Source organism: Hyla sarda, chromosome 4, assembly GCF_029499605.1.
Source record: "Hyla sarda isolate aHylSar1 chromosome 4, aHylSar1.hap1, whole genome shotgun sequence".
NCBI classification, from domain to species: Eukaryota; Metazoa; Chordata; class Amphibia; order Anura; family Hylidae; genus Hyla; species Hyla sarda.
This window is the reverse complement of record NC_079192.1, coordinates 187,183,373-187,205,594: the sequence shown is the minus strand read 5'-3', so window position 1 is coordinate 187,205,594 and position 22,222 is coordinate 187,183,373. Positions and strand designations below refer to the sequence as shown.

The 22,222-nt window shown below is 44.1% G+C and overlaps 1 long non-coding RNA gene across 1 annotated transcript; it reads right to left on the bottom strand.

Moving 5' to 3' along the window:
* Positions 1-16,244: 16,244 nt before the first annotated feature.
* Positions 16,245-20,015, bottom strand: LOC130366951 (uncharacterized). Its single transcript, XR_008892012.1, has 3 exons — positions 19,807-20,015; positions 18,125-18,297; positions 16,245-16,716 (listed from the first exon to the last, which is right to left on the bottom strand). It is a non-coding gene; the product is annotated as an uncharacterized LOC130366951 (long non-coding RNA).
* Between the last annotated feature and the right edge of the window lie 2,207 nt (positions 20,016-22,222).

Sequence of the window (22,222 nt, the reverse complement as noted above, 5' to 3'; positions counted from 1 at the left end):
TCTTCCAGGGTCAGGCGAGACCGATCCACTTGCATGGCCTCCTCGGCGGGAGGCCTAGGCGCAGATTGCAATGGAGACTGTGGGAGAGGTGTCCAGAAATCTAAGTCTTTTTCCTGGCGGAGCTCTTGATGCCTCTCAGAAAAACGCATGTCAATGCGAGTGGCTAGATGAATGAGTTCATGCAGGTTAGCAGGAGTCTCTCGTGCGGCCAGAACATCTTTAATGTTGCTGGATAGGCCTTTTTTAAAGGTCGCGCAGAGAGCCTCATTATTCCAGGAAAGTTCAGAAGCAAGGGTACGGAATTGTATGGCGTACTCGCCAACGGAGGAATTACCCTGGACCAGGTTCAGCAGGGCAGTCTCAGCAGAAGAGGCTCGGGCAGGTTCCTCAAAGACACTTCGAATTTCCGAGAAGAAGGAGTGTACAGAGGCAGTGACGGGGTCATTGCGGTCCCAGAGCGGTGTGGCCCATGACAGGGCTTTTCCAGACAGAAGGCTGACTACGAAAGCCACCTTAGACCTTTCAGTAGGAAACTGGTCCGACATCATCTCCATGTGCAGGGAACATTGCGAAAGAAAGCCACGGCAAAACTTAGAGTCCCCATTAAATTTGTCCGGCAAGGACAGGCGGAGGCTAGTAGTGGCCACTCGCTGCGGAGGGGGTGCAGGAGCTGGCGGAGGAGATGATTGCTGCTGAACTTGCGACTGAAGTTGGCTCACAATGGTGGACATTTCCGACAGCTGGTGGGTTAGATGGGCGATCTGTCGGGATTGCTGGGCGATCACCGTGGTGATATCCGAGATATAAGGCAGAGGGACCTCAGCGGGATCCATGGCCGGATCTACTGTCACGATGCCGGCTGGCAGGTAGTGGATCCTCTGTGCCAGAGAGGGATGGGAGGACCGCGCTAGTGGACCGGTTCTAAGCCACTACAGGTTTTCACCAGAGCCCGCCGCAAAGCGGGATGGTCTTGCTGCGGCGGTAGTGACCAGGTCGTATCCACTAGCAACGGCTCACCTCTCTGACTGCTGATGACAGGCGCGGTACAAGGGAGTAGACAGAAGCAAGGTCGGACGTAGCAGAAGGTCGGGGGCAGGCGGCAAGGTTCGTAGTCAGGGTGGATAGCAGAAGTTCTGGTACACAGGCTTTAGACACACAAAACGCTTTCACTAGGCACAAGGGCAACAAGATCCGGCAAGGGAGTGCAAGGGAGGAGACTAGATATAGCCAGGGAACAGGTGGGAACCAATTAAGCTAATTGGGCCAGGCACCAATCATTGGTGCACTGGCCCTTTAAGTCTCAGGGAGCTGGCGCGCGCGCGCCCTAGAGAGCGGAGCCGCGCGCGCCAGCACATGACCGCAGGAGACGGGAACGGGTAAGTGACCTGGGATGCGATTCGCGAGCGGGCGCGTCCCGCAGTGCGAATCGCATCCCCAACGGCCGTGACAGAGCAGCGCTCCCGGTCAGCGGGACTGACCGGGGAGCTGCAGGGAAAAAGACGCCGTGAGCGCTCCGGGGAGGAGCGGGGACCCGGAGCGCTAGGCGTAACAACGGGCTTGCTGCGGCAGGCGACACCAAGGTCGCTACCCCCGACATGGCTCGTCCACAAAGGTAGCTGGGCAAGGCTAGGTACCGAAGGATAAGGCAGTAGCGTAGTCAGAGGTAGCAGAAGGTCAAGGCAGGCGGCAAAGGTGTGAATTCAAATAACATAGCAGGAAGTCCTGGATAGACAGATAAGGCAAACAGGCAATATGGAACGCTTAATCTCAGGCTTGGGGCACTGAAGATCCGGCAGGGAAGTAGGGGAGGTGCAGGAACTTTAGAATGTAGTGACAGGTGCGACAGTAATTATGGGCGTACAGGCCCTTGAAATTTAAGAGCTCCAGGGCGCGTGTGCCCTAAGAGACGGGGACACACACGCCGGAGCTGAGACACAGAGAAGGAGGCGGCAGCAGAGCATTGGGAATGACGGGCTGGGACTCGCATGGGGGCGCCAGAAGACGGGGACACAGGGACTCTGTGCTCACGGCCGGTGCTTGCAGGTGGAGCGCAGAGTGTAACAAGTACATTGGAGTTGTTTTTTTTCCCACACAAAAACTGTAGAACAATATGCATATTCACAACCCAGACAACTTCTCACTACAGGACACAACTGAAGGCTTCAAAATTAGGCTCCAGCTGGGTTTACAACAGTGTCCTGGAAAAAACATAAGATAAAGACAGTATTTAAGTCCATTTCATATGTGTTTTGACTGTGCAGAAAAGCAACAACTACCTCCCATCAGCTCCCCAACTACCACACTATTGGAAATGCTAACTGAATGCTGCAGGATTCACTTGAATATGCTCGGCACACGCTGTTCCTGATTACTGTGTACTGATGTGTAACAGAGTGTAATAGACCAAAGATCCATGAAAATATTGCAAAGAATCACATGCTTAATAAAGGCCCTGCAGTCCCTTATAAAATGTGAACAGTAGAATGCAATGGTGTGTCAATAGCTGCTGTGAACACAATAAAGTCTGTCTGTTATATTTATTAAGAACGGCAATTGGAAATAATCACAGCTGCATTATGTTATTCCATTTGAGCACATTGGATATTTTACTATAAATAGTAAAATTAGTAAAAATCTGTTCATTAGTTGGACATTGCTATGCTCAAAGTCAAGGTAACCAGTGTGTACCTTAACTCTATCAGTGCCTCCCTTTCTCATAGAATTATCCCACAGCATACAAAACCAGAGAAGTGGCACTGTATAGTGTCCACATATACACAATAGGCTGGTGCCAGCTCACAAACAGCCGGGTGGCGACCACCGGGCCGGAGAATCGTGATGTCACGATTCTCCGGCCCTGTGGTCGCCACCCAGCTGTTTGTGAGCTGGCACCGTGGCGTACAGCTCAAACAGGTGGGTAGCGAATGCAAGATTGCGGGGGTCCCCAGCGGCTGGACCCCCGTGGTGAGACATCTTATCCCCTATCCTTTGGATAGGGGATAAGATGTCTCAGGGCCGGAGTAACCCTTTAACCCCTTTTTTTTATTTATTTGACATGTATCTATTTAAATGGTAATAACTTTAGAACACTTTTTATGAGCAGAGCGATTCTGAGATAGTTTTTTTATGACATATTGTACATATAATTTTTGTTGCAGCATTTTTCGTGAAAAACTTCAAAATATTGTGAAAAACTGGAAAATTTTTGGCATAATTTAATTTTTTTTATGGTGTACACTGTGCGGTAAAAGTGATGTTATATTTATTCTGTGGGTCAGTACAATTATGGTGATACCCATTTTATATAGCTTTCTATGTTCTTTTTCCTTTTCTGAGCAAAATTATTTTTCTGCCATTCATTTTCCAACCACCGTAACTTTTTTATTTTTCGTCCGACGCCATTGAGTAAGGGCTTATTTTTTGCTGGGTGAGCTGTACTTTTAATTGTTATCATTATTGTGCTACATGCTACCTTTTGATCTTTTTTATTCCGCTATTTGTACCAAAATTGGTGAATTTTGCGCTTTTTTGGATGTTTTTTTTTACGGTGTTCACCGTGCGGGATAAGTTACATTATAGTTTTATAGTTCACATCATTACGGACGTGGCAATACCTATTACGTATATGATTTGTGTTTTTGATCTTTTTTGGTGATAATACAGAGTTTTTGTAGGGGCTTTTTTTTCACACTTCATACTTTTATTGAAGAACTTTTTATTAAATTTTTTACACTTTTTACAGATTATACTATGCTGCAATACATTTGTTCTGCAGCACAGTATGACCTGATTAGCTGCACACACTACAGCCTGTGCGATCCAGCCTCTGGCTGGATCTCACAGGCTTCCGTAGCAGGCAGACAGGAGGTCATGATCTGACCTCCTGCTGCCATAGCAACCAACGGCAACCCGCGATCGTATCGGGGCACCGCCGTTGGTGAACAGGAGGAGAGCGCTCCCCCTGTCAACACCATAGATGCCTTGAGCACATACCTGTACGTCATGGGTGGCAAGGTGTTCCCGACCCATGACATACAGGTACGTCATGAACATTTTTGCCGCTACTCGCGGCATCCCGCAGCGCCCGGTAAGATGGTGGCTATCACTGATAGCCAGCCATCTTACCATGCGACCACGGGGGGTTTCATCCCCCACCCCCCCCCCCAGCGATCGCTGCTATCAGCTAGTCAAATCTGACTGGATGATAGCAGCGTTTCGCTATCAGAATACTTAGCAGCGTGGTGTGTGATTCCCGATCACGGGGATCGGGACACACACCGCTCTGCTAAGTGTCCCTTACCCGTCCCCCGGCGTCACTTACCCGTCCGAGCGGTGTCCCGAGCGGTCCCGGCTTGAGCGACGTCCTCCAGGCGGTCCCGGCGGCGCTGCGTCTCGGAGGTGAGTTTCCGGCAGCAGTGCGGCATCTTCATTGGCAGCAGTGGGATCGCCGTAAAGCGATCTCACTGCTGCCTCTGGGAGTTTCAAAACTGCAACTCCCAGCATGCCCAGACAGCCTTTGGCTTTCTGGGCATGCTGGAAGTTGTAGTTTTGCAACATCTGGAGGTCCACAGTTTGGAGAACACTGTATAATGGTCTCCAATCTGTGCTCTTCCAGATGTTGCAAAACTACAAATCTCAGCATGCTCAGTCTGTCCAGGCATGCTGGGAGTTGTAGTTCTCTAACATCTGGAAGAGCACAGATTGGAGACCATTATACAGTGGTCTCCAAACTGTGGACCTCCAGATGTTGCAAAACTACAACTCCCAGTATGCCCAGACTGCCCAAGCATGCTGGAAGTTGTAGTTCGGCAACATCTGATCCTTCAGATATTGCCGAACTACAACTTCCAGCATGCCTGGGCAGTCTGGGCATGCTGGGAGTTGTAGTTTTGCAACAACTGGAGGCACACTAGTTGGGAAACATTGTCCGTTTTCTACCTCAGTGCCTCCAGCTGTTGCAATTGTTGCAAAACTATAACTCCCAGCATGCACTGACAGACCATGCATGCTGGGAGTTGTAGTTTTGCAACAGCTGGAGGCACACTGGTTTGGAAACACTAAGTTTGGTTGCAAAACACTTGAAAGTTTATTACTTAACTTAGTGTTTCCAAATCAGTGTTCCTCCAGCTGTTGCAAAACTATAACTCCCAGCATGCACGGACAGCCAAAGGGCATGCTCGGAGTTTGCAACAGCTGGATGTTTGCCCCCTCCCCCCAATGTGAATGTACAGGGTACACTCACATGGGCGGAGGTTTACAGTGAGTGCTGCAAGTTTGAGATGGCGCAAATTTTGCGCTGCAGCTCAAACTTCCAGCGGCAAACTTGCTGTGAACCTCTGCCCATGTGACTGTACCCTAAAAACACTACACTACACTGACACTAACCTAAAATAAAAAGTAAAAAAACACTACATATACACATACCCCTACACAGCCCCCCCTCCCCAAAAAAATGAAAAACGTTTGGTACGCTACTGTTTCCAAAACGGAGCCTCAAGCTGTTGCAAAATAATAAATCCCAGTATTGCCGGACAGCCATTGACTGTCCAGGCATGCTGGGAGTTTTGCAACAGCTGGAGGCACCCTGTTTGGGAATCATTGGCATAGAATACCCCTATGTCCACCCCTATGCAAATCCCTAATTCAGGCCTCAAATGTGCATGGCGCTCTCTCACTTGGGAGCACTGTCGTATTTCAGGGCAACAGTTTTGGGACACATATGGGGTATCGCCGTACTCGGGAGAAATTGCCTTACAAATTTTGGGGGGCTTTTTCTTCTTTAACCCCTTATGAAAAGGTTAAGTTGGGGTCTACACCAGCATGTTAGTGTAAAAAAATTAATTTTTTACACTGACATGCTGGTGTTGCCCTATAATTTTCATTTTCACAAGAGGTAAAAGGGAAAAAAGACCCTCTAAATTTGTAATGCAATTTCTCCCGAGTACGGAGATACCCCATATGTGGGGGCAAAGTACTCTGGGGGCGCACAACAAGGCCCAGAAGGGAGAGTGCACCATGTACATTTGAGGCGATTTGCACAGGGGTGGCTGATTGTTACAGCAGTTCTGACAAAGGCAAAACAATAAATATCCATATGTGACCCCATTTTGGAAACTACACCCCTCACGGAATGTAATAAGGGGTGCAGTGAGCATTTACACCCCACTGGTGTATGACAGATTTTTGGAACAGTGGTCTGTGAAAATGAAAAATAAAATTTTTGATTTGCACAGTCCACTGTTTCAAATATCTGTCAAACGCCAGTGGGGTGTAAATGCTCACTGCACCCCTTATTAAATTCCATGAGGGGTATAGTTTCCAAAATGGGGTCACATGTGGGGGGGTCCACTGTTCTGGCACCATAGGGGCTTCCTAAATGTTACATGCCCCCCAAAAACCCTTTCAGAAAAACTCACTCTCCAAAATCCCATTGTCGCTCCTTCCCTTCTGAGCCCTCTACTGCGCCCGCCGAACACTTTACATACGCATATGAGGTATTTCCTTACTCAAGAGAAATTGGTTTACAAATTTTAGGGTGATTTCTCTCCTTTTACCCCTTGTAAAAATTCAAAAATTGGGTCTACAAGAAAATGCGAGTGTAAAAAATGAAGATTTAGAATTTTCTCCTTCACTTTGCTGCTATTCCTGTGAAACACCTAAAGGGTTAAAACACTTACTGAATGTCATTTTGAATACTTTGGGGGGTGCAGTTTTTATAATGGGGTAATTCATGGGGTATTTCTAATATGAAGACCCTTAAAATCCACTTCCAACCTGAACTGGGCCCTGAAAAATTGCGATTTTGAAAATCTTGAGAAAAATTGGAAAATTGCTGCGGAACTTTGAAGCCCTCTTGTGTCTTCCAAAAGTAAAAACTTGTCAATTTTTTTATGCAAACACAAAGTAGACATATTGTATATGTGAATCAATATGTAATTTATTTTGGAATATCCATTTTCCTTTCAAGCAGAGACTTTCAAAGTTAGAAAAATGCAAAATTTTCAAAATTTTCATGAAATTTTTAGATTTTTTACCAAGAAAGGATGCAAATATCAGTGAAATTTTACCAATAACATAAAGTAGAATATGTCATGAAAAAACAATCTCGGAATCAGAATGATAAGTAAAAGCATTCCAGAGTTATTAATGTTTAAAGTGACAGTGGTCAGATTTTCAAAAAAATACACAGGTCCTGAAGGTGAAAATCGGCTGGGTCATGAAGGGGTTAATCACGGCATCTAGGGGGTTAATGCTACCGAGACCGGCGGGATCGCGGCTCCGGCAGCTGCGGTGGGACACCAGCTGTGATTAACAACCGGGTCCTGTGCGGCAGCGCCGGAGATCGCTAGGACGTATGCATACGTCCAATTGCTCAAATGTTTCGGATGCTTGGATGTATGCATATGTCCTATAGCGGGAAGGGGTTAAAAGACATCAATGTACTGAGAGTTTCTTCTATACCAACCCACACATAGATATTACTTACACAGACACCATTAATGACCCACTACATCCCATTGGGGCCATTTGTCAATGTATACGTTATTGTTCAGACAAATAGGTATGCCGACCTATTTGTAAGCATACTCCAGATGGGTCCATTTTGTTTAATGTACCGAACATAATCAGCTGCTACTTGTGTTCAGTCCATTTCCTGAAATATTGTTTTTTTTTTTTTAAACCCTTTAAAAAAATGAAAGAAGCAATCTGATTGGTTGCTATGGGCAACTGATCAATGTTTCCTTTGCTCAGGTTTTTATAAATCCCTCCATTTTGCCTTACTATAGGAGTGCTAACTATAGTGGCATTAGCACAAAGCCTTTTTAATGTACTATTTTAGTTTTTTTCTGTTGCACTTCTCTTTTTATTATTGTATTCAATCTAGGTGACCACAGTGGTAAAGATATTGGATAGACAATGAATGTGTGTAAGGACAGCTGTTTTAGCTATGGGGATCATTACTGTAATTCTCTATTAGGAGAGAAAGTCATCAACACAATTCCCGGCTCATTAAGAGAGTCTAATTTTAGAGAAGGCTTTCAGTACATGAATAGAAAGGGACTTTGTAATGCTGGAAGGAGGGCAATTATAGCCATATTTTCTTAGGGCTTTTTGAGGTAGGCAGCCATTAACATTAGGGCTATGACTTCAGTCAACCTGCAATTAATAAACATAGTGAATAATCAATCCTAATACATCATTCTAGCCTTTTCTGGTATTTAAGTCCATTTTGTTATGCAAACAATGAATAGCATTAGTCATTCTTTATATAGTAATGCTGCATAGGAATATTATGGCCAAAAAAATGCACAGTAGCCAGGCTAGTTAATGAACACATCTAAAGGATTTTCCTTTACCAGGAGCCAATAAACTCACAAACTGACAAGCTTCACTGCCAAAGTAGTTAAAAGGCAGACTGTTTCAGAGTGTGTTCCCACATTAAGGTTGTTTTTAATTAAGTTTTTAAAGGGAAAGTCAGCAATGGATTTATAAAGAGAAGTCTCCCTCTTCCCTTTATATAACTGCTCCATTTATGATCCATTCCAGCTTCAGGATTCAGAAGTATATAAAGAAAACAACCATAATATAAATAAATTAAAAAGTCAAATTTTTCTGAAATTAGTCCTATAAAGAAAGAATACTAAAAAAAAAAAAAAAAAAAAAAAAAAGACAGGATTAGAGAGGAGCACATTTTTGAAAAATTTGATTCTGCAGATTTGCCAAACTTTCACAAAAAATTTGCTTTGATTCAAATTTATTTGCGTCAAATCACTATAAAAAACGTCTATTTCTGGCCTAAGGAGCCTCAATAGGGGTGTAGAACACTTTGCCTTGCTGTAACACGCATAGGGTGTGTGCTAGGTTTGGGAAATAATACTGTTATTCAGTATGACATGCAGATCAGAGGCGTTGCTATTAGAATCACTGTCACAGAGCAGAATGACAGAGCCTGGAGGTGGCATCAGTATGAGGAAAGCATATAGTGGCTCAATGACACAGCAAGGAGGTGGCAGCAGCATGAGAAGACCATATAGTGGCTGAATGTCAAAGCCTGGAGTTGGTGGCAGCATTTAGTGGCTGAATGACACAGCCTGGAGTTGGCGTCAGGATGATGAGACCATATAGTGGCTTAATGACACAGCCTAGAGTTGGTGGCAGCATGAGGAGACCATATAGTGCCTGAATGACACAGCATGGAGGTGGCGGTAGCATGAGAAGACCATATAGTGGCTGAATGACAAAGCCTGGAGTTGGCGGCAGAAGGATGAGACCATATAGTGGCTTAATGACACAGCCTAGAGTTGGTGGCAGCATGAGGAGACCATATAGTGCCTGAATGACACAGCATGGAGGTGGCGGTAGCATGAGAAGACCATATAGTGGCTGAATGATACAGCCTGGAGTTGTCAGCAACATATAGTGGCTGAAGAACACAGGCTGGAAGTGGCGGCAATATGAGGAGACCATATAGTGCCCGAATGACACAGCATGGAGGTGGAGGCAGCGTGAGGAGACCATATAGTGGCTGAATGACACAGCATGGAGGTGGCAGCAGAATGAGAAAAACATAAAGTGGCTGAATGACACAGCCTGGAGTTGGAGGCAGCATGAGGAGACCACATAGTGGCTGAATAACACAGCCTGAAGTTGGCAGCAACATATAGTGGCTGAATGACACAGCCTGGAGGTGGCAGAAGCATGAGGAGACCATATAGTGGCTGAATGACACAGCGTGGAGGTGGCAGCAGCAGCATGAGGAGAACATATAGTGGCAGAATGAGACAGTCTGGAGGTGGCATCAGCATTAGGAGAACCTATGATGGCAGAATGAGACAGTTTGGAGGAGCATCAGCAGCATCAGGAGTCCTAAAGTGACCCGGTGATAGAGTGGTGCAGTGAGTGGCAATACCAGTACCCGGTGACGAAGGTGGGTGATAAAAAAGGAGAACTTGGCATCAGATGTGTGGCATCAGGCAGGTGGCAGGATCAGAAAAATAGCTGAGGCAGGTAGGCAGAAGAAAATGGTGTATTTTGTAAAAGTGTTAGTGTGCAAAATTAAGTATTGAGGATTTGCATTACGTAAAACTTAATTTTAAAAAATATGCTTAGGATAAAATATATGGACCCCAATTTTTTTTTTAAATCAAACAAAAGGAAAGGTGTGCATAAAACACCATGTGTCACCTACACCACCAAGTATTGATGTGATGTAAAGATCTCTAAAAGGAGGAATGTATAGTCCATTGTAAACGGTGGGGGTAAAAACCTCCCCTGTAAGGCCCTACTCTTGCATAAATTTCCTCTTTGGCAAGTGTTACTTGCCCTAAAAAGGGCGGCCCCACACGGGAACCTCTCCCTATTTCCACCTACAAACATTGCCATTTTCCCGGGTTTTTAGGTGGAAATAGGGATTGGTTCCTGTGTGGGGCCGCCCTTTTAAAGACGAGTAACACTTTCCTCAAAAAGGTGGAAGGGAATAAATTGTTGTCCATTGTAGAAGGTGGGGGTAAACACTTTCCCTGTAAGGCCCTACTCTCACCCTATAAATTCCCTTTTTGGCAAGTGTTACTTACCCTTAAAAGGGCAGCCCTACACCGGAAAGTTTCTCTATTTGTGAAGAGACAGAAGATATCCTGCTGCCGAATGGTGACAATTCGGCAGTCACTATGCAAGCAAGTGAGCATGCATCGTGCCATTTGTGCAAGGGACTCAGAGGGACTCCCTGCCTCCATCTCCACTGCTTACTGCCACTGTGTGTAGCTGCTCCTGCTCCTCCTCTCCTGTCTGATGACTAGAAAAACCGCCCATCTCGAGGAACCTAAACTGTACTCCAATGTGCCCCTTTCCAGCCTCCTCGTTCAGTTCAGCTCCCACAGGGCTCATGTGGCCGTGAGATGTAGGCGCCACGTCTCTAATGTCCTGACCAGCCATTATTTCCAACACGTGTTGTAGTAGATGAAGCAGTGGAATGACGTAGTACATCCCGTAATCCTGGTGAACTAATAATGTGGCTTCCTCAAAGGGCTTAAGTAAACGGCAGGTATCACGTATGAGCTGCCACTGGTTGACATTGAAGATACACAGGGGAGTCCCCCTATCCGCTTGGATCATCAAGAAATCGGTCATGGCTTTTCTCTGTCTATTATTCCTACGGATTCCGCTCAGAAATCTATTGTTGTCTATAAAATGGCACATTTCCCGAGTGGTCCTAGCACCCACCAGGACATTTAATTGTGCAGAATGTCTGCCTGTGTTTTCAGTGCAGATATTCTGCACATTTTCAGCAATGTGAGCATGTTTTAAGGTTAAAAGTAGTAACACATAACAAAAGAACTATACCAATCAGGTATCAGTGTAATGCAGCCAAAGCACAAAACAGGGTGAGCCCCCTCAACAAAGGAACCCCACCCAGGGCACCTGCCTATTACAGTACATCAATATCGTCACTATGTCATACAAATAAGCTACCGCATAACACTATATTCATCACAACAGCCCATATACAACCTGTATTCTCATGTAGCAGGTAATGATGAAGTGACACAGGACGGTTAGTGGAGGAGTTACCAGGCAAGTGCCCCCCTAAAGACCCCACGCGTTCCGTTGCCCGTCGGCAACTTCCTCAGGGGTGTTGTGCTTCTATTTCCTTACATCTGTCTTATATATATTACATAATCAACTTAATTACAAAGGTCTGTTTGACCAGAAGGAGATACCTGTGAGTCTCTGTGGTTTCATGTCCGAACGCTGCCGCTCGATTCTACTTCCGGGTCTCCTACCCGAGCGCTGTCGCTCGCTTGTACTTCCGGATCACACCCGTAGCTCCACATATCATCCACACATGCACACTCCATACTACAGACTTCCGGATCCCATCCGTAGCTCCAAACACCATCCACGCATGCGCACTCCATACTGCAGACTTCATTGCTTGCGCTTGCGCAGTGCGCTCCAGAATACACTCCGTCATTCATTCATTCTCGGGCTACGTCCCAACATACCTCTATGTGTATCACTTGTAGCTGTGCGCTTTAGGCCTGTTTTAAATGTTTTTAAGAATCTTGTCTGTTTTTTTGATTCATGTATTAATAAAGAGTACTTTTTGATATTTATGGGTGTGCGCTGTTTTGCGTGTTTGATACGTATAGCAGCACCCCTCTTCTAATTGATGTTGCTGAGCCCGCTCACATTGTAGTGGTTGTATCAGTGTAATAACACTGAGGTGCAGCATAAATTTAACACAACAGTTTTACCACACAGCAGGCAAGATAAAAATGAAACCCACCTAAAACTTGAAATGTGGGTTTTTCTTCAATTTTACCCCACAATTTTTTTTATTTTTTTTTTTGTATTTTTGCATTACATTTCATGGAAAAATCAAAGGTGCCATTAAAAAGAACACCTCAAAAAAATAAGCCAAAAAAAAAAAAAAAAAGATTGGGTATGGATCTTAGGAGCAAAGTGAGAAAAAAATGTAATTGTAACAATGAAAATTAGCAGCGTCTTTGAGTAACTTAACAGTGGTCGATAATTACACAAAAATATACTTACTTAAATATAATTTACTTTCTTACAGCCTGTTAAACTATAACACTTTTTAAGGAGCCTAAGATGAATTTGTTGTCAGATAGTTTTTCTTGTCTCATTGGTAATCTGAAGCATGTTGCAATGCATTAAGTATTCCACGGAGGAGATGTTCATGGTTCTACGGTTGTCAAGCACTAAAAATCTGCACTCCTAAAAATCTTAGTAAATCAATGCATAAAAGTGTAGTTAAGAAATCAGGAATCCAAAAGATTTTCTGAAGATTTGCAAATAAGGAACAAGATTGTAAGAACAGATTTGTGTAGTTATTTTTCATCTATACATCTATATTGTTAATACATGAATGTAGTTATGAACTCAAAGGTTTCATTGGCCGGCTGTATACTTCTGATGTGCTAAATGTGGGAGGTGTCATTGTACAGTAGTTTATATAACATATCTAATAATGATGTCTAATAATGGAATGCGATACCCCAAACCCTGAGACTTATACCCAAATTCCACATCTCTGTAACAGACCCATAACATCCCTGGTCTCCCCTACTATCACTTTACTCCCTTTTGACACCTCTGGGTTTTGGAGACATCAAAGGTGCCATATTCGGCAGTCTGCCCTTACACTCTTTGCCCCCTAGACACTCAGAGATGGCCTGATGACTGGTTCACCCTCCGTATTTAACCTTCCCTATTTATAAAACATGGCTGGACCATTGTATCAATAATGCACTTTCTGCCTTTTGTCTTAACCCCATTCCTCATAGTCTGTAAGCTCTCATGAGCAGGGCCTTCACTTCTCCTGTTTAAATATTTAATGTATAATGTCTTATACTTATCTATATTTGAACCCCCAAAATTGTAAAATGCTGCAGCAGAATCTGTTGGCACTATATATATATATATATATATATATATATATATATATATGAATTAATATTATTATTACCATCATCCTCATCATCATATATAGCATCCTTTATTATAGTCCCAATATGCCTGTTTAATGGAGACATTTGCAGAAAAAAAGATATCACAGGAGGGTATAGATATAGGTATAGGTAGTAACACTATATACCTATGTGCGGCTATGTTAGGTACTGGATTAGGTGTGGAGCAGGGTAAACTGCTACCAGCGGTGCTACACGTGAATGCAGCCAAAAGATGCAATCACAAAAGCAGATGAACAGAGCACTCACCGATCCGGTAAAGCAGAATGTCTTCTGTGTTCACACTTCAATCTTGCTTCATAAGGAGGTGAAGCACGAGCAGGGAGGCGGTAGATGGATCCGGGGGGAGTTCAGACGCTGGGCCAAGGACCGTATCGTGCCGATTGGCGCTTCGTCAGGCCCCTGAGACATCCACGTTTACACCGTGTCTTTACCCTCCTCTCAGATTTCGTCACAACAGTGAATGGTTGTAACTCACAATTAACACTTAATGTGCCTACAACAACACCAATATGGGTTAAAAGCAATAGTAGGATAAACAGACATGCGAACAGAGGTAAGGGAAACCAATGATCAGATTAAAGCATCCAATTCATTCTTATTGTTAAGGCCTAATGGGCCAGTTGCATCCAGCCTCAGAATCCATCTGGATTCTTTCAGCAGTAATGTTTGATGAGCTCTCTTTATCCCTTCCCTGAATTGTGCTTCTCCTGAAGAATATGGAATGAAAATACCTTCTTGCATCCACAATGGGTGAGTGCTTTACTATGTCTCCTCCTTACTTTATGCATTGCTGTCTGGGACGCCATCACATCCATCCACATCAGCAAATTATTCCAATAGGCCCCTGGACATAGTCCACGTAGCGTGCAGTGCCGGTGGAAGATTTAAGAGGCAGCTAACTAGGTGAGTTGCTTATGACTGCAGATTTCTCCCTTTACCAGTTTCCTGTCCCTGTTACCTGTGACCTGACCAGATCTGACCTCTGCCTGTTACCTGACCTGATCTGAACTTGTCTTTGGGTGGGTTCACATCTCGTTTTTGCAATACGGTTCCCGTATCAGTTTTTTTTTGTAAAAAAAAAACAACTTATGTCTCAAAACTGGACCGAACCATAAACAACCGTATAGACCTCTGTACGGTTTTAAACCGTGTACGGTTTGAAAACGGATGTCCGGTTGCATACGGTTTAATACGTTTTTTGAAAAAAAAAACGGATATGGTTTTATGTTTTTCCTTAATTAAATAAAGTTCTTCTTGTTCTATTTGTGGGATGAACTTTCGGTGTGCACTGCGCATGTGCAAACTCCAAAACCGTATTGTGATAACTGGATGGAACCGTACGCACATACCGTTCAGTACGGTTCCCATAGACCACCATTTTAAAAAACCGTATACGGGTTGTATCCGGTTTTTCACCCGGACATAAAACCGTAGTAGACTACGGTTGTGTGTACGAGAAAAAAAAAAAAGAAAAACCGTAAAGGATGCAAAACGTACACAACGGGATGCTACGGTTGGCACATGGTTTTCAATGAAATGTCTATACATACGGTTTGCAATACGGTTCCATACGTTTTTTTCACTGAAACCGGATATGGGAACCCTATTGCAAAAACGAGATGTGAATGCAGCCTTTCTCTGATGATTTTGTACTACTCTACCCTCCTGGTTTGATCCTTGCTTTCTCCTACTCTGACTCTTTGTACTGTGCTATTTTCTTGGTTTTCACTTTCTGGCTTTGCAAAGGCCTTGGCATAGATTTTGAAGCTGCACCTGTGGTATAATACATACTTTATCAGTATAATAGACCCATCAATTTGGAGTAGAATAAGGTGTGAATTATTAAAGGTGTCTTTAATTATACATATTCTCCTAAGATTGCCTGTGTGTTGTTATAATCAAAAGACTGATCCATAGACTTTGCTTACTTCATAGGCTATGTTCACATTATGAAATCTTTCGGGATGGAAATTCTAAGGGCAGTGGGCACTGACTAAATCTGTCAGTGCAAGGACCACACAGTCATTGCAATCCCCCATAGATGGCAATGTATTTCGCACAGATTTTGCTGAAAGATTGAACACGATCATTCTTTCGACAAACTAAATTTTGCTGTGATAGGCTCCACCACAGAAATTCCATTGTGTATACTGTGCAGCAAAATCCTATTGATAGCAATGGAATTCTGCTGCAGTGGAATTTTTAAGTAGAATTATAAAACAAAATTCCATTCAGAAATTCTGAAGTGTGAATCCAACCTTATACTATCATATTTTAGGCATACTGTGCTTTGTTGAGTAGCCATGCTACTGTAGAACTCCTCTGTTTAGGGGATAGAACTTTTTCTTATCTATATAATGTAATGTCCAGCTGGAGACCTGTTTTCTGTCATACTGATGAACTATGTAAATTACTTTATAGCTTAAGAAGTGTGAAAAATGGAGATGTAATGTGCTGCGCCTCAGTCTGTCTTTTGTAAGGGCCCGTTTATCTAAAAATCTGCAATTATAACTCCCATTAATAAACTTCACCAACCTTTTCTTCCAGTACACAGAAGGCTAAAGCTTTTTAGATGCTTCACTTTGCAGAAGTAAATCACTATTCCATAAATAATTTCTGTTAAACAGTTAAACATTCACACTGAGCCAGTAAATCATTATCACCATTTGCAGTTATAACCAGTCATCCGCATCACAATAACTTATAATTATACTATCATAACATTTTCTACTTTTCATAATAGTGGTTTTATTTACAGCATCCAACTGAGCAATGGCCAGGTCATTCCTGGCAGGAAAAAGAGAAAATATTTAGACTTTCATTTTATTTTATCAAAGAGTTGACAAATTTTGTCTCATGAGTCTCTTAACTAGCGATAATGAAGAATGCCAAAAATCCATGTGTGACCGTATGAAGCCGTTACAGCTGATATTATTATTCTGTCTGTCACTCTCTATTGGCTTAGAGTAGACTTTTTACTCACTGACATGGATAGGAAAAAATTCAACCTCGATGAAAACTGCAAGTATTGGGAGATGTTTCTCTCGAAACCCTAGTAGGATTACACCTAAAAGATAGGGACACTTTGGGGGCATTTATTTTCCTGAAATCCAGGCTTAAAATTTTTGCAATTATTGAAATATTGAAAGTGTTTTGCTTCTTAAGGCCGAGTAGCCATCAGATGAGCTTTATGAATTTGACTTGCTGTGTACTTGCATACAACCTGCAGAAAACAAATTATTGTTAGTTAATAGTACATGCATTTCAGTAAAAGAAAAATTGCCCATAAATTGTGCATTTTGGTGCCCCACATCCTGCTACTCCCTTCCAATGCACAAATGTGAAAGTGTAGCATGATGAAAACTCCCCCCTCACAAAATTATCTGAATGCTGTGCTCCCTAACATAAAAGAATCTCTTAATAATAATAACGTTGAATCTTTTTTCAATTCGGATGCCCGTTTAGGCCTCCCTCCACCACTGAATTTATGCCTATGTATTAAAGGGGTATTCCGGCCATAGACATCTTATCCCCTATCCAAAGGATAGGGGATAAGATGTCTGATCATAGGGAGGAACCACCGCTGGGATCCCCTGCAATCTCCGTGCAGCACCTGCATTCTATGCCGGGCTGCTCCAGTCTCGGAAACTTCTGTGTTTTCGGGACTAGAGATGTGACATCACACCACGCCCCCTCGTGGCGGGTGCTTCACGAAGATTGCAGGGGGTCCCAGTGGTGGGCCCCCGCAATCAGACATCTTATCCCCTACCCTTTGGATGGGGGATAAGATGTCTATGGCCTGAATACCCCTTTAAAGGGGTTGTCAGGCAAAAACATTCCTTTTAAAATCTGGTCAGGTACAGGGTAAGTCTGGCAGCTGATTGGCTGAGCAGACATGTGATGTCACATCCTCAAACCCAGCAGCGCTGGAGAACAGGGAGTGAAGCTCCATGATGCCAGCAACAAAACCAGAGTAAGAAAAGTAAGACAACGTGTTTATTTTTTTATTTTATGGCCCCATCCCTGGCCAGATTTAAAAATGAAAGTTTTGGCCAGACAAACCCTGCCAGCACCCCCTTTGGCTTCAACAGGACAGCCTCCCTGCTTTTGGGTCATTGGCTAGTGATGTAGGAAGGTGGGCTGAAATGTCCCAATCCCCAGGAGAGGACGCTGTTAGGCCTCCTTTGTGATTGTGTCCTCCCCCCCCCCCCCCCCAAAAAAAAAAAACTCTCAAGCAAATCTGCTGCAGACCCATTGAAGTCGATAGACTGCAGGCAATTTTCCAAGTGTGAACATACCCTAATACTATATAATAATATGTGACCTCCCCGTACACTGTACAGTGTACAGGGGAGTCAGTGTCACATATCACTTTATACACAATATGGTCCCATGTTAGTGTGTACTGTATATTGTTTATGACATATAGTAGTGTGTCCCACTATACACTTCATAATATAGTGTAAAGGGAGGAGGGGGGTAAAATACTACTACAAACAGAGTATGTGGTGTGTGTGATAATATACACTATACAGTATATTGTTGCCCCACCCTCCCCCCAAACCCCATACACTGTATACAGACAACTATAAACGGTGGAAGGGGAGGAAGGGGATGTCATGACTACATACAGGCTGTCACATCTGAGACTTGACAGCAGGCAGGTCTTGCACAGGAGACTCTTCCTCATCGGTGGTACAGGTAGTGTCTAGTGGAGCTGTGTAGATCAGAGGGAGGAAATATGCTTGTCTTTCTCCATCTCACTTGTAGTCCATTCTCCATGAAAGTAATAATAATACTTCTACTAATAATAACCATAATGATAATAATTATTTATATAGTCCCAACAGATTCTGCACTAAAGTATTAGACATTACAATGTTACACACAAAATATTCAAACATGAGGAATCAGAGCCCCTCTCACCTTTCAGTCTTTGAAGAATAGGTTTGAGACAAAAGGTAAACAATATTCTATTGATACAATGGTCCAGACACGTTTTATAAATAGGAAAGGTCACACAAAAAGGGGGTGAACCAGTTACCAGCCATTCTCTAAATGTCTACATTGCATAGAGCATGGGAAGAAATAGCTGAATAATAGTAGGGGGACAAATTGATAGTAAGGAGGACTAATATCTTGCTTGAAAACATTTGTCTTTAGAGCAAGTTTAAAACTGAGGATGGTGAGTATAAGTCTGAAGTGGTAGATAAAAGTGTTGGGTGCAACACACCTGGCACACTTATCTGCCGGCTATATACACTATACAGCTCTGCCTGTACTCTGAGCTGTCAGAAGTCCTTGCACTAAGCTGGCATCAGTAAACACGGCTGCCATAACTTTGTGGGCATGCAGGGCATCTTTCCTTTCTTGGCTGAGTAGGTGGCATACAATGCATACCTACTGCTCAACCAAGCTGTGCCCATGGCTGCATAGCCACAGGCACAGCAAGCACAAAGGGGGAGACTCCCATCATTATAGCTGCATACTTTACCCCACCAGGGTGCTCAGAGCAGCACTCCAGTTGTTAGTGCTGTATACTGATCTGGTGTTGAATACAGCCTTGCCACTTTTCTGCAAACCTATTCCCGCAATAAATTCCCTTCCACTTGCATACACCAGATTTCCTTCACTCGGTTTTGCATCACCAGGTCCATAGGTAGTATGTGGGTAAAGTCAAGGAAATTACATCACTTTTTATTGCGCATGCTTAGGAGACATAGTGTGAATCTGGATGCTATGGCTCCTGAACAGTGTGTAGTATCAGGACTATATAGTAATTATAATAGGAAATAACTGGTCAAACAATTTGAACTTATCTGATAGAAGAAGCAGAAGTAGGTATGTAGGAGTGAAGAAGTTTGCGTGCCTGCCTTTATATGGGTTAGCCACTCTCTGGAAGTTTACTTTAAAACATCTGTATATACTTACAGTCAGGGCCGGACTGGGGATAAAAACCATCCATGGATATTATTGCATACCACCCCACAGCATTGTGTCATTGTGCCAGCCAACGGCTACCATGCACAAAGGTGTATCACTTTACCTGGCCATATATAATATAATATATACACTCACACGCATATCAATATACATATATATATATATATATATATATATTGTGTAATTGAAGAGAGTTCAGAGGACACAGTCTCTATTTCACTTCATTTAAATGCAATAGAATAAGGACTATATAAAAGCACTGCAGTTCAGTGGCCGTAGCTGCTTTCATTACAAATCACTGCCATGGTGCTAAGTGCTAAAGATACTAGTGGGTAAATATAATAACAAAAGAAAATGCACTTGCACTCACCGGTCGTGTGATTATCTTTATACTGGAGTATCCGTTGTGCTGGGAGACGTGTGGATGAGGGCGCTCAGAGGCTAACAGACGTTTTTGCCCACCTGCTCTCAGGTCTCCCTTACTTACTCTGCTCCCCTCTACTTGCTCTGCTCCTCCTTACTTGCTCAGTCCCCCCCTTACTTGCTCTGCTCCTCCTTACTTGCTCAGCCTCCCTTGTTTGCTCAACCCCCCCTTACATGCTAAGCACCCCCTTATTTGATCAGCCCCCCTATTAGCTCAGCCCCCCTTAATTGCTCAGCCTCCCCTGTTTTCTCAACCCCCTTACTTGCTCAGTCCCCCCTTACTTCCTCTGCTCCTCCTTACTTGCTCTGCTCTCTGCTTCCCCTTCCTTTCCCAGCCCCTTACTTGCTCAGTCCCTATTAGCTAAGCCTCCTCTGACAGCTCAGCCCCCCTTATTTGCTCAGTCCCCCTTATTAGCTCAGCCCTCCTTACTTGTTCAACTCCCCCTTATCTTACTTGCTCGTCCCTTTATTGCCTTATTTGCTCAGCCCCCTCTTATTAGCTCAGCCCCCCTTACTTGCTCAGCCCCCCTATTTGCTCATCCCCCTCTTACAGCTCCCCCCTTATTTGCTCAGCTCCCCCTACTTGCTCAGCTCCCCCTTAATTTACTTGCTCATTCCCCCTTGTTAGCTCCGCCCCCCTTAAGTTATTTGCTTAGTCCTCCTTAATTAGCTCAGTCCCCCTTACTTGCTCAGCCACCCTTATTAGCTCTGCCCCCCTTATTTGCTCAACCTCCCACCTTATTTGTTCAGCTCCCCCTTTAAGTTATTTTGTCAGGCCTCCCTTATTTGCTCTGCCCCCCCAGACCCCCTTACTTGCTCTTCCTAACTGCTCCTAACTGTCCTAACTGCTCTTGGCTCTTCTCGCTCTACTCCCCCTTCCTTGCTCAGTTCTCCTTACTTTACTTACTGCTCTTGCTGTGTCTTGCTCTTCAGGTTCTAACTTCTCACTGCTTACACTCTGTCTCTTCACCATCGGCAATGTGTGCTCCCGCTCCTCTTCCTCTCTTTCTGCCCGCCAGAGAGCACAGGTTGCAGATGACCCTGGCGCCGCTAAGCCACATCAAAATAATCAGCCGTGAGGTGAGAGAAAGGGGAAAAGGAAGCAGTGCTCCCTTGCGGCACTGGCGTGGCTGCAAATGCCGCCAGAGCGGCGCCGGCTGAGTTATTACAATATAACTTAGTTTATTTTAAATTGGGGAACACAAGGGGTGCACGGCTTGATCTGGGGGGGCATGGCCCCATCTGCCCCCCCTAGCGACGCCAGTGTCTATCGCTGCAGTACTCCTTTAACTCCAGCCACTTATGACCCTCTCCTTCCCTTTTGGTGCATTTTCGGAGCTGTTTCGGAAGGCGCAGTTATGCCCATGTCATTGCATAGTTGACATGATGACGTCATAACATCGCGCGGCCTGTGCCATGAAGCAGACATCCTGTGCAGCCTTGCCCAGAGTTGGTGAGTGGAGTGATTGGCAGGGCTTGGAGCTTATAGCTCTCAGCTCCGCCACTCTGTTGCCGCTGATTACGAGGTCCTAATACTAGTGTCAGAACCTTGTTTGCTAGTGTGAGGCGATGGCTGTCCCACGCTAATTTTTAAGGGACGCTGCCGGACCACGGGGCAGGCAGCCTACCAGGAATTTTCCAAGCATTTCGGTAGGCCAGTCCAGCGCTGCTTACATTACTTCTGTCCGGTTATGTAGCCTTCTGAAGCTCTTCTCCCTAAAATGTCTGTAATCATGTGGTGGTGGAGGGGGGAGGGGGTGGCTGTCTGTAGAAAATGAGAGTGTACTGGACACTTTGGGTGAAAGAAGAGAAAGCTTCAACTGATAGTGTGTGTGGTTCTTAAATTTTACTGGCAGTTTTTGGAATACTGCTACTGCAGTTTTTGAGCCAAAGCCAGAAATGTATTCAAAAGGAATAGGACATGTAAAGGAAGGACTTATACTTCACCTCCCTAATGGATCCACTTCTGACTTCTGACTTTGGCTCAAAAACTGCAGTGGCAGTATTCCAAAAACCGCCAGAAAAAAAAAAAAAAACAAGTGGAAACTAATCTGTCCTATACCTCTTATTGGGGCTCTCCCAAGACATGTGTTTTTGTTCTGCCAATGACTGCCCTTGGAACATTTTGTCAATGTATCTTGAAAACCCCTTTAACAACCTTGTGGTCTACAGGGTCTGCAGTACTGAAATGTTTTATGCTATAAGGTGTCCAGTAAAGGTCACTAACATTCCTGGTAATCCAAGGTAGTGTAGGAGTTATTGCTAACATCCTTGATGTCTAGAGTAGTAAAGAGGTTAATGGAAACACTTGCTATACAGGAAATATGGCTGTCCTTGTACTGTGTAAAGCTGTCTTGCATCTA